The following is a 14,311-nucleotide window of genomic DNA, read 5'->3' on the forward strand; positions in this document are numbered from 1 at the left end:
TAGTACATCGTAGTAACCACAGCATAATTTGAAAATTTTCGCATTTTCATTCTCCAAGCATCTGTCAAAAATCTCTTATGCATCTACGACGTGTCAGACCAGTAAGGGAATTCAATAAATATTATAAATTCAAAAAAAGGTAAAACTTGTATCTTCCATACCGAAGCCAATTGGTTTTCCCAATAACATTTCCTTGCTGCTGCCATTGTTGAACGAAATAACTCTGGTGAGAAAACCTCGCTTTTCGTACACAGTACTAACGCTGTGGTTCTGACCGTAGTCAACCGCGTGATAACTGGCAGATTAAATAATTCTGAGACAAAATACTTACTACCCCCTAATGATCAATAATTTGCCTTCGTTTTGCCTGCGTGACAGCATTTTGGATGCACTGCAAACTTATAAATATACGTACATACCTCCAACTGTTTGTCCATTCTATGTTGACGAGCAATTTGGATACAAACCATCGGGATTTTCCATCACCAATCACAACGTAACAACAAACGGATTCAAATAAACTAAAACATTTTCGCGGCCGATAGGATATATTTTCTTCTCTTTCATTTCACTTCAATTTTCTCTTCGTCGCCAAAATGTAGTGTCGGATTATGTTATTGAAAACACGTCTGTCTAGTTGAATCGAATATCAAAACATGAGCTTTCATATTTCTTGGCTACTATGATCTATGATATTACAAATAGCATTCTTGTTCTAGTATGCTCAACTTGTGCACGTGCCCGATCGTACATTCAGCTGTTGAGATCACGGTTAAATTTACCGGTGAATGTTCCAGTGCAAGTTCCATTTTGTCTCAAATTTTCAACATTACTCATAATTCGGAAAACAGCGATTACAAAGATTTTTTTTAATTTTTATTGTTAAGAAATAGTATGAACTTTTAATTAGCGGGTATGAGCATAAGTGTAGATTCTTAAAAATGACTAGCCTTTTTTCTAAGACCATAATTTATGACTTTGTTCTTGTTTGAAAGCTGCCAAAACCAAAGTAGGAATTCTCTTTGCAAGACTGTCGCTTTAAAAAACATCAAACCTCTACTAAATCTACTGAGGGTCTCTAAATATCCATTTATCTATTCATCTGCTAAGAATATGTTTTAAAGTTTCTCAAAGAATCTTCCGTTAAGTTTCCATTGAGAACTCGTGATTGCGAAGGATCTAGCATCGAAAGTTCTATAAAAAAAAACAATCAAACTTTTTAGGAGAAATCTGGAAGAAATCGTCACTGGATACGGACAGTTTTTTCAACACGATTCTGATAGACATTTCTTTAAGAATCTTTTCCGAAACTCATCGAGGGCGAGATGCCAGGCGATCGTGCCCCCTGGTTAAATTTTTTTATTTCGGCCATGGTTTTTATAAATATTAACTCCACTAAAAGATCAACCAAATGATCGAAGAAGAAAAAACCTCTGCTGAAATTGTAAATTGTGTTTTTAGGAACATTTTCAAAAAATGGGAATCGAACAAGCTTTCTTATAACCTATGTTTTGAGTTCCAAATATATGGCAGAATAATGGGAAAATGCTTCATTGCCGTGCATTAAAATATTGCACAAATATAGGTAACAGTTTTATGTTTTAATGATCGCTACCATATGCCAAGCAGAAAAAAAGCAGGACAAAACTTGAAATATTGAAAATAAATCAGGACGCCTTAAAAAATCTCAAAATCAGGACATGTCCTGCTAAATCAGGACGGATGGTAACCCTAAGTGTGTAGGAAACCAAATTCAACGGATTCCGGTAAAATTTTACCGAAAACTGTAAAAATTAACCGTACTCCGTTAATTTATTTCACCGAACTTTTCAGCTGTTGAGATTACGGTAAAATTTACCGATTACGGTAAAATAATAGTAGATTATGAATAGCAGACGATTGTTCTCTTTTTCGTATTCTTCGCTTTCTTATCTGGGAAATAGGATATATGAAATTGATGTCTTGGCAAGGGATGTACAAGATGAGCATTATGCTGGCTCTGTAGCAGCGTCCTAGGAAACATCCTCAAATTGCCGTATTATCGATCATTTGTAATAAATCAGATACAGGATGATGCTACGAGATGAAATAAGAGATTATAGTAAGGATGTGGTAAACACATTAGGAAATGTTACACAAATAACTCTTTAAAACACATTTGTTGGCCCTGAAAAGAGCCGATTGAATTGTTGAATTCGAGTAACACGGACACATTTTGACGGCGCATTGATTGAAATTCTCCTCGCCCGATGAGGTTTGCGGTGGCGGCTTCTTCGGGGTCTTCTTCATCGCGGCGGTATTTGAAACTTGGTGGGATTTTGCTTGAGAACTGCCTTCTTTTTCTCCTCCTCCTTCTCGGATGCCAACCAGAGCCACAGTTTCTCGGGATTTCACTTCACTCTTGCCAATCTGTCAATCTTGCCGACATCGCAGTTGTAGTTTCCGCTGATGTATTTCCCGATCACCTGCAGAGTGGACCCGTTTCGTTCGTTTAGGGTTGCGCCACAACCATTTCAATCTCCTGTGGACTGCTTTCTCTTCTTATTCTTGGCGGTGGTAGCGGTGATGGCATTGGCTTCGCTTCGGACGGCACCTTCTCTCGGTCGGCCGAAGGCCAGTTTGATTTGAACGAAGTAAGACAAACGGGGGGTCCTTCGCTATCGACGGTCAGAGCAAGCCTGCTGAGATGCGATCGAAGTGGAGAGTGAAAATCAAATGACGTCAACTTTTCTCTAGTACCGCTAACGTTTACTTTTAAAACAGTTTTTAAACTATTTTGACAGGTTTGTGAGATTCAGTAAGTAAACGACATGAACCTTTGATGCCTTGTGTTTCGATTGAGGTGCTAATCAAGGAATTTCATTAAGGCAGCAAAAAGTTATATGTAAACGTTTAAAATATTTCATGCCAACGTAACGCTCTTGGCAAATTCCAATTTCATATAGAGAAGAAAGACGTAGTCCTACGTCAAAAATGATGTGAATGTTTTTTCATAGATTAACATTTCATGCCAAAAGGGTGCAGAACTTGTGTATAACGATCATTTTTCATGAAATCCGTGAAAGAACTTTTGAGGTCGCTCGCCTCCCCCTGATACAATTCCTGGCTACACCCATGGGGCCAAAGCTCCCTATAAACAGCATGCATTGGGATGTAGGTTCGGTTGGGGTGAACCAGCGAGTCCAGCTCGCCAAGCCGGGCTCGAATTCATGTTTTACCTTACCTCTCTATAACGTCATCCCCCGATATTGTAGGCTCTGCTCTTTGCGCGTTTGCCTTGCCGCGACGACAACAGCGACGGAACGGCGACGGAATGCCGAGCAGTGAGTAAAAGGAATTTGTCAGTCCTACTTTCAGCGTTCATGTGTAACGGTTGTGTGGCAGTCTCCAGTGCAGTGAGTGGACGTTCGTTGATGAAGGTTTGAATTTGAACCACGCGAATTCGGGTTTTGGAAGGGATCTACAGGCGCGCAGAAGGCGGACCATTTAAGAAAGTTTCGAGTTCGATTCGTGTCGCGATCTGCGGATGCGGATGTGTTGTTGTTGTGTTTCTTGAGATTCTCGTCTCGTCGTTAGCTAAAAGGCGTACAAGAGAGAGTGGCGTGTCAACAGGGGAAGAAAGAAGTGTTGATGATCAGTTCGGTCCGGTGGACCTTATCCCGTGTACTTGACTCAAGTCGGCGGGTGTAAATTTTTGTGGTTTCGCTAAAATATCAAAGAAGCAAGGAGCAAAAGCAGGAGTGAAAGAAACCAGCGACTCCGAAGAAGTTGGTCGTTCGTGGCCGAGTGCCGCCGAGTAAAGTGAAACCTGTGTGCATGTTCGAGTTGATGGGCTTGATGGAATTGTAGATTGTGTGGATCTAGCCCGAAGAAGACAACTGCCAACGGGTCGTGGAATAGCGGGGTGTTTGTGTGGTGTGCCTGGCCCTAAAGTGAGAGCGGGAAGATTGCAACTTGTTCTGGATAGCTTGGTGTCCTAAAAAGAGTTCAACAGGTTGGGATTGAATCATAGACAGACAGCTGTGGAACATTGGGCCGCTCAAAAGAAGATCAATCACTTGGATACGAGTTCTTGACCGAAAGAAGTAAGTGAGAAAGATGATAATTTTCAAAACCTGTCATTGGGAATGGTTCTGTGGAGTAATTAATCATTCAACATGTGTCTTGTTTCGGTTCGAAAATATGCAAAACGAATATGTAATTGAGACAACGATAATCGCTCAAATATTCAACAAAAAATGTCCAACCGGGAAAAACTCCAAACACCTTATTTTTGTGCAGTGTGGCGGCAATCGTGACGGCGTGATTTCGCAATTGGTGCACTGAAACTGCAGATTTCAGCTGATCTCTTGGCATTCACTGCCGGTTGGAACGGTTGAACTTGTGGCTTTCGATTCTATAAAGAATCGAAACATGTTTTGGTCTTGAAATCCGTCGTAAATATTGAGCAATAAGCGTGAAACACGATACAAATGGCCAACAAAGGGGGAAGTGATAATTTGAATTTGGATCAAAACAAGCCTTATTCTTTGGGCATCAAAAGAGGTGTTGCAATGTGCGAGCGAGCAGCGATCGGAATGTGATGGCGGGTGCTTGCGTGTCATAGTGAAACTTATGAGCCTTGAAATTGGATGCATGTTTTTTTTTGTGATTGTGGTGTTTCATTGTTAAAATCGGAGATAGGTTTATGTGTTTCATGATGACATGTGGACACAGCTGATAAGAATATAGGCGTCAAATTTAAATATTGACTTTTCAAACCTGAGTTGACTATTTTACATTATTGAATTTTCGGTTTATTGATATTTTTTTTATTTTACTGTGCGTGGAAGCTAATACATAACTAATATAGCCATAACGTGCTTAAAGATCTAACTTTAAGCAAAAATGCATTTTTTTGGAGCGTTACTAGACAATACGGACTTTTTTTAAAATTGTTTTTGTCTTTCTCTATAAGTTTAGACCACTGATTTATTTATTTATTTTTTATTTTTTAATTTCTTCATTAATATCATTCCAAACATTACATTCATTTCTTATATCTAGGTGTTCTGTGTTATTAGAAAACACTATCATCCTAATTTGGTTCAACAATTATTATTAATATTATTAACATTTTGTTAACAACATATTACATTTGCCGTAGCAGTTCATATAGAACACTGATTTATAATATGTTCATTGCTTCATTATCATGTTAGCGTTAGGGTTCCATACTCTTTTTGAAAACATTTCTAGCATTTCTACGATTTTCATGGGTGTTCATTTCAACCCATTCACAAAACCATTCCACTAGCCCTGCTCTTCTTCTGGCAAAATTTATTTTAGAGAGAAATAAAATTGTTTCTGTATAGATCAACGAACATGAATAAATATTGTTCCTTGATCTATACAGAAATCTAAGGTTGTTTGCTACTCAGTGAAGTGTTAATTAAAAGCGCTCTCTGTCACCATAATGCAATATTCTAAGTTGTGTAACACAACAGTTGTGTAACAGTTCAAATGGGTACCTAATCCTATTTGAATTACGTCTTAGAGCAGCATAGGTGAACCGTGACATAACACTGCAACTGTAGACCATATTGCGATGTAGCGAACGAATTAATCCCTTTTTTTTGCTACAATCGAACTTACACGATATATTGAATAATCATCCATATCAAGTGACTGATATGAACGGATATATCGCTTGATCGTTAGTTTGTTTTTAGAAGTGATTGGATGATACCCAGTTATAGAAAGAAAAAATGTGGAATGACCTGTTGTATTGTATATGTCTTTGATTTCATTGAAATTGGCCCGAAATTGCTAGTGAGTGGTCTTGGAACTTTTGATTTGTCACTATTCACATTTTTTCAGAAATGTGTTTAGCATCTATTGTAAAACAATCATTTGACGTACACTTCACCTTCAATTTACAATAACAGTTTCTTGATTGATATTATGAGAAAATATAATGATTATTGCTTCAAAGGGAATTACAAATACGTGAAAAGGTGAATTATCTCTGGCCCACGGTCACTTTAACGATATTATATTATATTACATTGTCTTTTACATGTATCGTACACCATATTGAAAATTATTATTTTCATTTAAAGGGAACTTTTCAGAGATCCATAAGTGGATAAATATCTTCTGATTGTTCTGGTATTCTTTTAGGAAACCTAAGTGAAATGATTTTCAGCATCACATGTTTCTATGATTTTTATAATTATTGCCTTGTTTTCATACTGAAAGAAGCTCTGTGGGATTCCTGATCTTTGATTTATGTAAAATGATTAGAGTTAATACTTAGAACCAGGGACGAAAATACTCAATCTACCCTTGCCTATATTGATAATTGCTGCACAGACAAACAGACCAGTGGCGTGATTCTACCCCATTAACCCGAATCCCATTACCCCGAATGCCATTAATCCGAAGGCCATTACCCTGAATTCCAAAACCCCGAACGACCCATCACCCCGAATGACATTACCCCGAATTCCAATATCATGGGGAAATGTCATCAATATCATCATGTCAAGATAATTGGAAATTCGGGGAAATAGCATTCGGGGTGATGGAATTCGGGGTAATGGTACATTCGGGGAAATGGAATTCGGAGTGATGGCATTCGGGGAAATGGCATTCGAGGTAATGGGGTAGAATCGTAAAAATTAGCTACCGTAATCCGGGGGCAAATTGATCACAATTCTACAATCTATTTATTATGTTATCCTCCGGAATTCAAATAAAGTCAAACAAATTTCGGCATAATCTATACTCCATTGATCTTTAACAGTTTAAGCACTCGATTTTTCATGAAATAATATTTAACATATCAAAAAAATAGTTTTAATACCAAAAATATAAAATGACACTTCTTCTTCTTTTCTGGCAATACGTCCCCACTGGGACAGAGCCTGCTTCTCAGCTTAGTGTTCTTATGAGCACTTCCACAGTTATTAACTGAGAGCTTACTGTGCCAATGACCATTTTTGCATGCGTATATCGTGTGGCAGGTACGAAGATACTCTATGCCCTGGGAAGTCGAGAAAATTTCCAACCCGGAAAAGATCCTCGACCGGCGGGATTCGAACCCACGACCCTCAGCTTGGTCTTGCTGAATAGCTGCGCGTTTACCGCTACGGCTATCTGGGCCCCGTGACACACTGGGGCGAAATTGATCACCATATAACAAAGCAGGTTTGGGAATAAAAAAATTCCCTATATACTAAATATGGGTCTCCTGAATCTGAAAATGATGTCAAAATTTGAAAATGATGTCAAAATTTGATCATTTATTGAAAAATTTAACTTTGAAAATCTGCCCAATACGCCTAAGTGTAGGCAATTTCTCTTGAAATTAGCACATTATCTGAGAATAAACAATTTTATGAGCAAAAAACTATACTTGCTGTGCTATATGATATCAAAAATGAGCTCAGTAGTTCATACTTAATCTAACATAATATTTTAAACACTCAAAGTCATGGCATAGCACCAATGGTTTGTTTAGCACGTACAATTCCAACGGTATTTTTTACACCTTCAAAAAGTCTAAATCTATATAAATAAAAATGGAATGGTGTTTGTATGTCACGAAATAACTAACGAACGGGTCTACGGATTTGGATGATTCTTTCTCCGCTTCGTTCGACAAGGGTTCCGACGTGTTTGTGTGCATCAAAATCCAAGGGTATTCATCATAAAAGTCGAAAAAACGAGAATTAACGGACCTGTCATTTTGTATGGGGTGATTCAAATCGTTTTCCAACAGCCTACTTGATGGCAAGACGAAGTTTGCCGGGACCACTAGTATTAATAATAAAAACGAAATAGTTGAAAACCATCATTGGACATCTATAAACTAGAAAACATGGAATGTCTGCGGTGCAAACGAAACCTTCAGCATCCTTTGGAAGAAATGTTTGTTGGTACCGACCTGATCAAATTCGCCCCAATGATCAATTTGCCCCCGATTTCGGTACATAATAGGATAAAGTAGATTTTTGTTAAGCTACTTTCAATATTTTGTCGAAAACATTCATTAACTCTTGAAAGACTCGAGAAAGAAATCTTCAAACAACTCCTACAAAAATATCTGGTGAACTTGCTGGACAAAGTCCAGAAATTCTAGTTGCGCGAATTACCTAAAAAATCTTTAGAGGCATTATCAGCGGACTTTTTAGTCAAATTCTTCTTAAGTTTCTTATTCTTAGAAGATTTTCTTGAGAAACTCCTTTTGATGATTCTCCCATGAACTTAGAAAAATCTGGTGGAATCGCTGAGGAGTGTCTGAAGAAATGTGCCGCTTGAAAAACTCGTTGCAGTAGTTCTTGGAGTAAGTCCTGGACAGGGATTGAATCCTGAGAAAATTGAGAGAGTCTCTCACGTATCGCTCTCTGTAACTATCATAACATGATGCACATTATGAGAGACTGTTTATCGTATACTGCTATAGCTTTGATCAGATTGGGGGGATAGTAGTGCATGATAAACCCCCTCTAAACATGCTCCAAGCCTGGGGGACACTATTGCTATTGGATGTTCGTGGATTGCTTATCGTGCCAGTAAAGAAAAACACCTATCCCCACCGGTAAACAAGCGAGAAAAATTGATTTTATCATCGCTCTCTCTTTGGGGCTCTTGCTCGCTGCTTCCATTTATCAGACTTGTTACACCTTGCGATGCAATGACGATCGTGGACCGCAACAGATGGAATGTTTTTCTTTGCTTGCTTTGATCGTGCTTCATACTCAAATGAGAGCGAATTCTGCAATGCCTGGTCCTGGACGAATCCAAAAAGGACTGCCTGGAAAAACTTAATGATGAATCCAGGGTTTATAAAAAATCTGAAATTCACTCTATAATAGCCAAACAAAGCCAATCACAGTCAGCGAAGCCAGTGAAACTCACGCCCATTGCGTGAGGTAAAAAGCCTTGAAAGTTGCAAAACACCCGTTGTTAAGGGCAACCCAAAATTACTGTAGAAAAATGTTCTATTTCCCGCATTTAGAGCCTTCAATGACACTAACGATTTAGAAAATTCATTCACCCAACATAGGCTACTTGATGAGATTCACTTTTTAGATCTACTGTACTGGGAAGAGTGATTTTCGCGAAATTCAAGTCTACTAGGTACTATTACCATTCCAAGCACTGGATGAATCCGCAAAGATTGCCATTTATCTGAGGAATTTTGGTGAACTTCTAAGATGAATAACAGGAAGAAATACTCAGAGAAATCTCATTCAGAATTCTTAAAATATCTAAAATAGTTCGTTTGAGAAATCCTTCCTAAGGAACACTTGGGTGATTCTTGAAGACATTTCTTGGGAAAAACAACTTGGAGGTTTCTTCAATACCATTATTGCAGATCTCCTCAATAATTCCTAGAATAGTTCCTATATGATTTGTTGAAGAATCCTCTAAAAACATCTGGGTGAAGTTTTGACGATATTTCCGAAATCGACATATTCTTCAAAAAAAAAATAAAACCTTAATTATTTGTAGGTACGTTTCTATAGGAACGCCAAATAATTATTTACTAATTTTATTACAGTTTTTTTTTAACCAAAAGCATGATTTTCAAGAACAAGCGTCTCTAATGGAAAAAGTTTCCTGGTTTAGTTGCTAGTGTAGATTTTAAAAGAAATTAAACTAAAATGTCTGCAAAAATTCCTTAAGGATTCATTTAACAATTCTTGGAAGTGTTTTCGAAACATTTTAACGAAGTTTTTTGATGAAAACTCTGGATATGTTTAACTATGAACTATTAGTGAAATCCATGACATAACCTCGAATAAATTACCAAGAGAAACTTCAAAAGAAATATCTTGATGAGTTACTGGAAGTCACCCGAGGGAAAATTTTGGATTATTTTTCGTGAAAATTTGTGGACTATTAAAACAAAATCTGGACAAAAGGACTTTCGATTCATAAGTAATTTTAAGGAGGAAAAAAAAGGAGGGATCACTTGTATTTGTTTAGTGGAATTTGTCGAAAAATCATCAAAGTACATTATAACATAATTTATTAGAAGAAGTGCCTGTATGAATAATTGTTACAAACCCATGCCTATGTTTCAACCGCTCGAAGGTTACTGTATTCACTTTAACATGAGTGATACCTGCTTGATTTAAATCGTCAAAATTGATCGAAGCCCCCATGTCTGCCAATTTTTTATGTTGTACAAACTTGAGCAAATCGTTGAGAATCATGTATAAGGAAAACTTTTATGAATCAAAAGTCGATATTCCAATTCTGTGCTTTTTTATGTATGAACTTGAGTCTACTTAAGTATGTACCTCAGAGCCGCATTAAGCTATAAGGGGGCTTAGGACCTTAAATGAGAACAACGTTCAAAACTATGTTTTGTGAAAGACCATAATATTTGGGAGCCTTAGCCATGGTCCACTTCAAATTTGACCTTGACTGATCATAATCTAGGGATAATCTAGGGGCCCCTATACATCGCTGATTCACGTCTATTTCAGTAACTTATTGTTGCCAAGTTCATTTTCATTTTTGGCTCTTACAAATTGTCAGTTTTATGCGAGCTATGTTGAACTTTTAAAGCTATAAGAATGCTTACCGTGATTTGGGGGCCCCTAGGAGCTGGGGGCCCGGTGCGGACCGCACCCGCCGCACCCCCCTAGCTACGCTACTGAAACAGACATAACAAATTTCCTCAACATCCATCGCCCAGTTTACACTATCATCATCTGGTGAGCATGATGCACGAAATACTGTTTCGTGCAACAAGATCTGCAGATGGCGGTAGTGTGAAACGTCAAATGCGAAGAAAAACGATAAGCACGCCTCTGGTTGTGAGGTTAACTTCTGCGTTCATGAGTCCTCTCATGGCGTAGGGGTAACGCGCCCTAACTAGAGATCAGGGAGTCGTGAGTTCGATTCTCACTGAGAAGACGTGTAACTTTTTCGCAAAACTTCACATCAATTTGTCCATTTAATCCAATTGCAAAATATATGTAATGTTTAGCTTTCGGTAGTCATTTATCTTATGTTTTGAATCAATTCGGACGAGTAAATCAATGTAGCTCATGTACATCTTGTGAATGTGAGCTACTAAATACAAGAGGTTTCATGCTGATTGGCTATATAAAACGGTGTATAATCCACTATGGCTACAACTGCCGTATGACCAAAACGTGCTTCTACCCTACATCATAGAGAACATGTAACAATAATATGAAAGCTCGACGCCCTTGCTTAGAATTGCACAAAACATAAAAAAATATCAGATGCTAAAACACTATGTATAATTCTCTTTTTAAATTATGAATCAAACAGTGAAATATGAAGAAATAACATGCAAATTAAAGATTATGAGCTCTAGTCATTTTGAATTGCGGTGATTTGGCGTAAATCACATTTATTGGTAAACCAGATCTGGGAAAAGCTTTGAGAATAGAGATTAGATTTGAAGTGTCAAATCATGTCAATTCGTTTTTGTTCATGACATTTATATAGTATTATGGATCTAGAGCCAAATCCACTAAATTATAATGAATTGAGATTGATTTCAATTTTTAATTCGTCTGTGAATAAATAGCATTTTTTGGAGTAACTTTTAATTCCGCCCTAAATGCTTATCTTTTGGCAGATACGCGTATTTCGACTATCACTTGCAGTCTTCTTCAGTGTCAGTTACTCGTAGTCGAAATACGCGTATCTGTCAAAGATAAGCATTTAGGGCGGAATTAAAAGGTACAAGGTACTCCAATCTGCTTTTAAGTTTCCCTATTGAGATTTTGCTCAGAGGATTTGAATACATTAAAAAGAGCATATTTTGAACAAAATAATTACCCCCTTTATTTTAAGAAACACCAGAGCTCTACTGATTTCGTGTTCGTCGAAAATCAATAAAGCTCTGGTGCTTCTGGCAAACCAAACCAGATAAATACAATGCAAAAGTTATTAGAATATATGTAACTATATGTTCTTTAGACGACCACGCACTAAATTTCCTGACCAATAAGTGATTGGTAGCGATTTGGTCACGAAGCCGTAAAATTACATTACAAATGTACACGACGATGTATGTGTCAAATGTAAATCTCATATATCCGAACGAAGTTTAGACTGCGAAATGATGATCCCATGTGCTTTAGGGCAATCGAATTCCGTTCGCCTTCGAGCGTCGGGGTTTCCGCAGCTTGTAGGTTGAAGCGTGAATAGGGAGTCGTGGGTTCGCGTTCGATCCCCACTGGAGCACTTGGTTTCTTTTCGCAGTTTCAATTTCAATTTGTACATTTGACACGTGTTTTGTCGTGTACATGTAAACTTCCAAACTTAAAACCTTATAACAGGTTCAGTATAATTATTTATTCAAAATATTGTTAAAATAGTACAACAATTTTCAATTAAATCAAATTACTTTTTATAAAAAAAAAATAATTGATTTTGAAAAATTTGCTCATGTTCAACAATGTTTCTTCAAGCAATTTTTCATAGAAACATTTTCTTGATAAACTGCTGGAGAACCCCTTGAAGAATAAAAAAGGTTCAACTTGTGCAAGGAATCCCAGAATCAAAACTAATATTTGTAGAACATTATAATTCCATAATAAACAAAGAAAACAGTATAAAGTATACTACTTCATTAAGAGGTTCAGCAATCTTCTGATTTTTTCCATCGCTAAGAATCTCTGCCAAATTGTTATTTATTTCTAATTCTTGCCTTCCAGGAGTGTTTCAAATTTTATGCAATCCACCAGCCCAGGGACCATTTGCCAATTCAATTGATGCTCAAAACAACATTTTACGTACAAACCAAACCACCGAATGTTTGCGTTCCTGCTCAAGATGTTACACTCGTTAGGTTGACATTTGTGGAATGTTTTCACGGTTTATTACAAAACTACCGGCACAAAAGCAGTAACACTTTTAATCTTAATATTATTTGTTTACCAATGGCAAATATAAACTGGAATCTTATTTGACGTATAATGTTTCGTTTTCATGAAATGAGTTCATGATTCAGGGATCCTGCTTCATGATTTCATGACTCAACTTGCCACTTTTCAGCACAAAAATTGGAATTCATGACCGGAATTGCTACTTTTCGTATCAAAAATAGTAATCATAAATGACAGATAACTAAAGCCATGAATAGTGCTTATGTTTCCATGAATTTTATTCATGGTTCCAGCATACTTGCTTCATGATTTGAGGATTTCAATCGACATTTTTCTTCGCTAAAAATCGAAAACGTAACGTACAGCCGACGTTACGGTAAAAAGCTTTATGATTTCATGACTTTTGGTCATGGTGTATTTTCATAACATGAAATCACACCTTCCTTCCGAAATCATGACTCTCTCCTGTTTTAGAGTGCCGCATTTTTACCCGTGTACTAGACTAGATTTCAATGATTCAAAATAATTGGCCGAAATGACGTCTGTTTGTTTTCAATTTTCCTGGTAATGGATTGATTTTTAATCTAGTATTCATTGAACATTTGTTCTTTGTCTCGATTTCTCCATATCTCTATGGTCCCTTCAATATCGAGATGTGGAGAGTCGACTGTATTTCTGAAAATTTTCAACGAATCTTAATGCGTCTGGCGGCATTCAACTTCTTATTAGTTCTAGTTTTTAGGAAAATTGTAAACATTCCTATAACTTCACACCGCACAAAAATACAAGCGACAGAAAAAATGCCATTTGGACATGACCTTGGAAAATCTGAAACATCTCCTGTGACCGGTGGCCAATATGTATGGCCGAGCATGACACTAGACCAAATTTGCCGTCAACTGCTTCCAATTTCATCAATTTTCCATAAAGTTATGAACATTTAAATTTAGGCAAAATTCAGCCTAACTCAATCATTTTGCTAATCCTCTGTACTACTATGCTGCCCTCGATTACAATCGTGTCTATTAAGTGCAGTAAAATCTCCATGAGACGATGTTTCATAACTCGATTTTGACTCATGGAACCATACTAGAAACAAAATTTCATGGCTGCTAAGATGATCCTTTGAAACATCCTTTCCATAGGATTCATATTCCATGACTCGATATTTCTATAAGTCGATGGTCGCTTCCATATCAACTCATGGAGGGTTGACTGTGAATGGAACTAATGCAGGCTCAACTTAGATATTCTCTTTTTTGTAGGAAAAATAACCAACAATAGCGAAATCATTTGGAGCAAGGAAAATGTTATCTCAATTCGTCAAAAAAGGGTACAACGAAAGCTGTATTATAAGGTGTGTTTTTTTTCCGGTTAGCCCAGAGAAAGACTAAAAATTAGCATCTTGTTTGAGATGCTTGTGTAGTTGGGCAACGTAGAAG

General features: G+C 37.2%; 1 protein-coding gene across 1 annotated transcript in view; it reads left to right on the top strand.

Annotated features, from left to right (window-relative positions):
• Positions 1-3,277: 3,277 nt before the first annotated feature.
• The window catches only part of LOC5567674 (zinc finger CCCH domain-containing protein 13), a 483,331-nt gene continuing 472,297 nt past the window's right edge, over positions 3,278-14,311 (top strand). Inside the window, exon 1 of the mRNA XM_021853276.1 lies at positions 3,278-4,085. The gene's annotated coding sequence lies outside the window, so the exon portion shown is untranslated. The remainder of the gene's footprint in view (positions 4,086-14,311) is intronic.

The sequence above is a fragment of the Aedes aegypti genome, chromosome 3, assembly GCF_002204515.2.
Source record: "Aedes aegypti strain LVP_AGWG chromosome 3, AaegL5.0 Primary Assembly, whole genome shotgun sequence".
Taxonomy (NCBI): domain Eukaryota; kingdom Metazoa; phylum Arthropoda; class Insecta; order Diptera; family Culicidae; genus Aedes; species Aedes aegypti.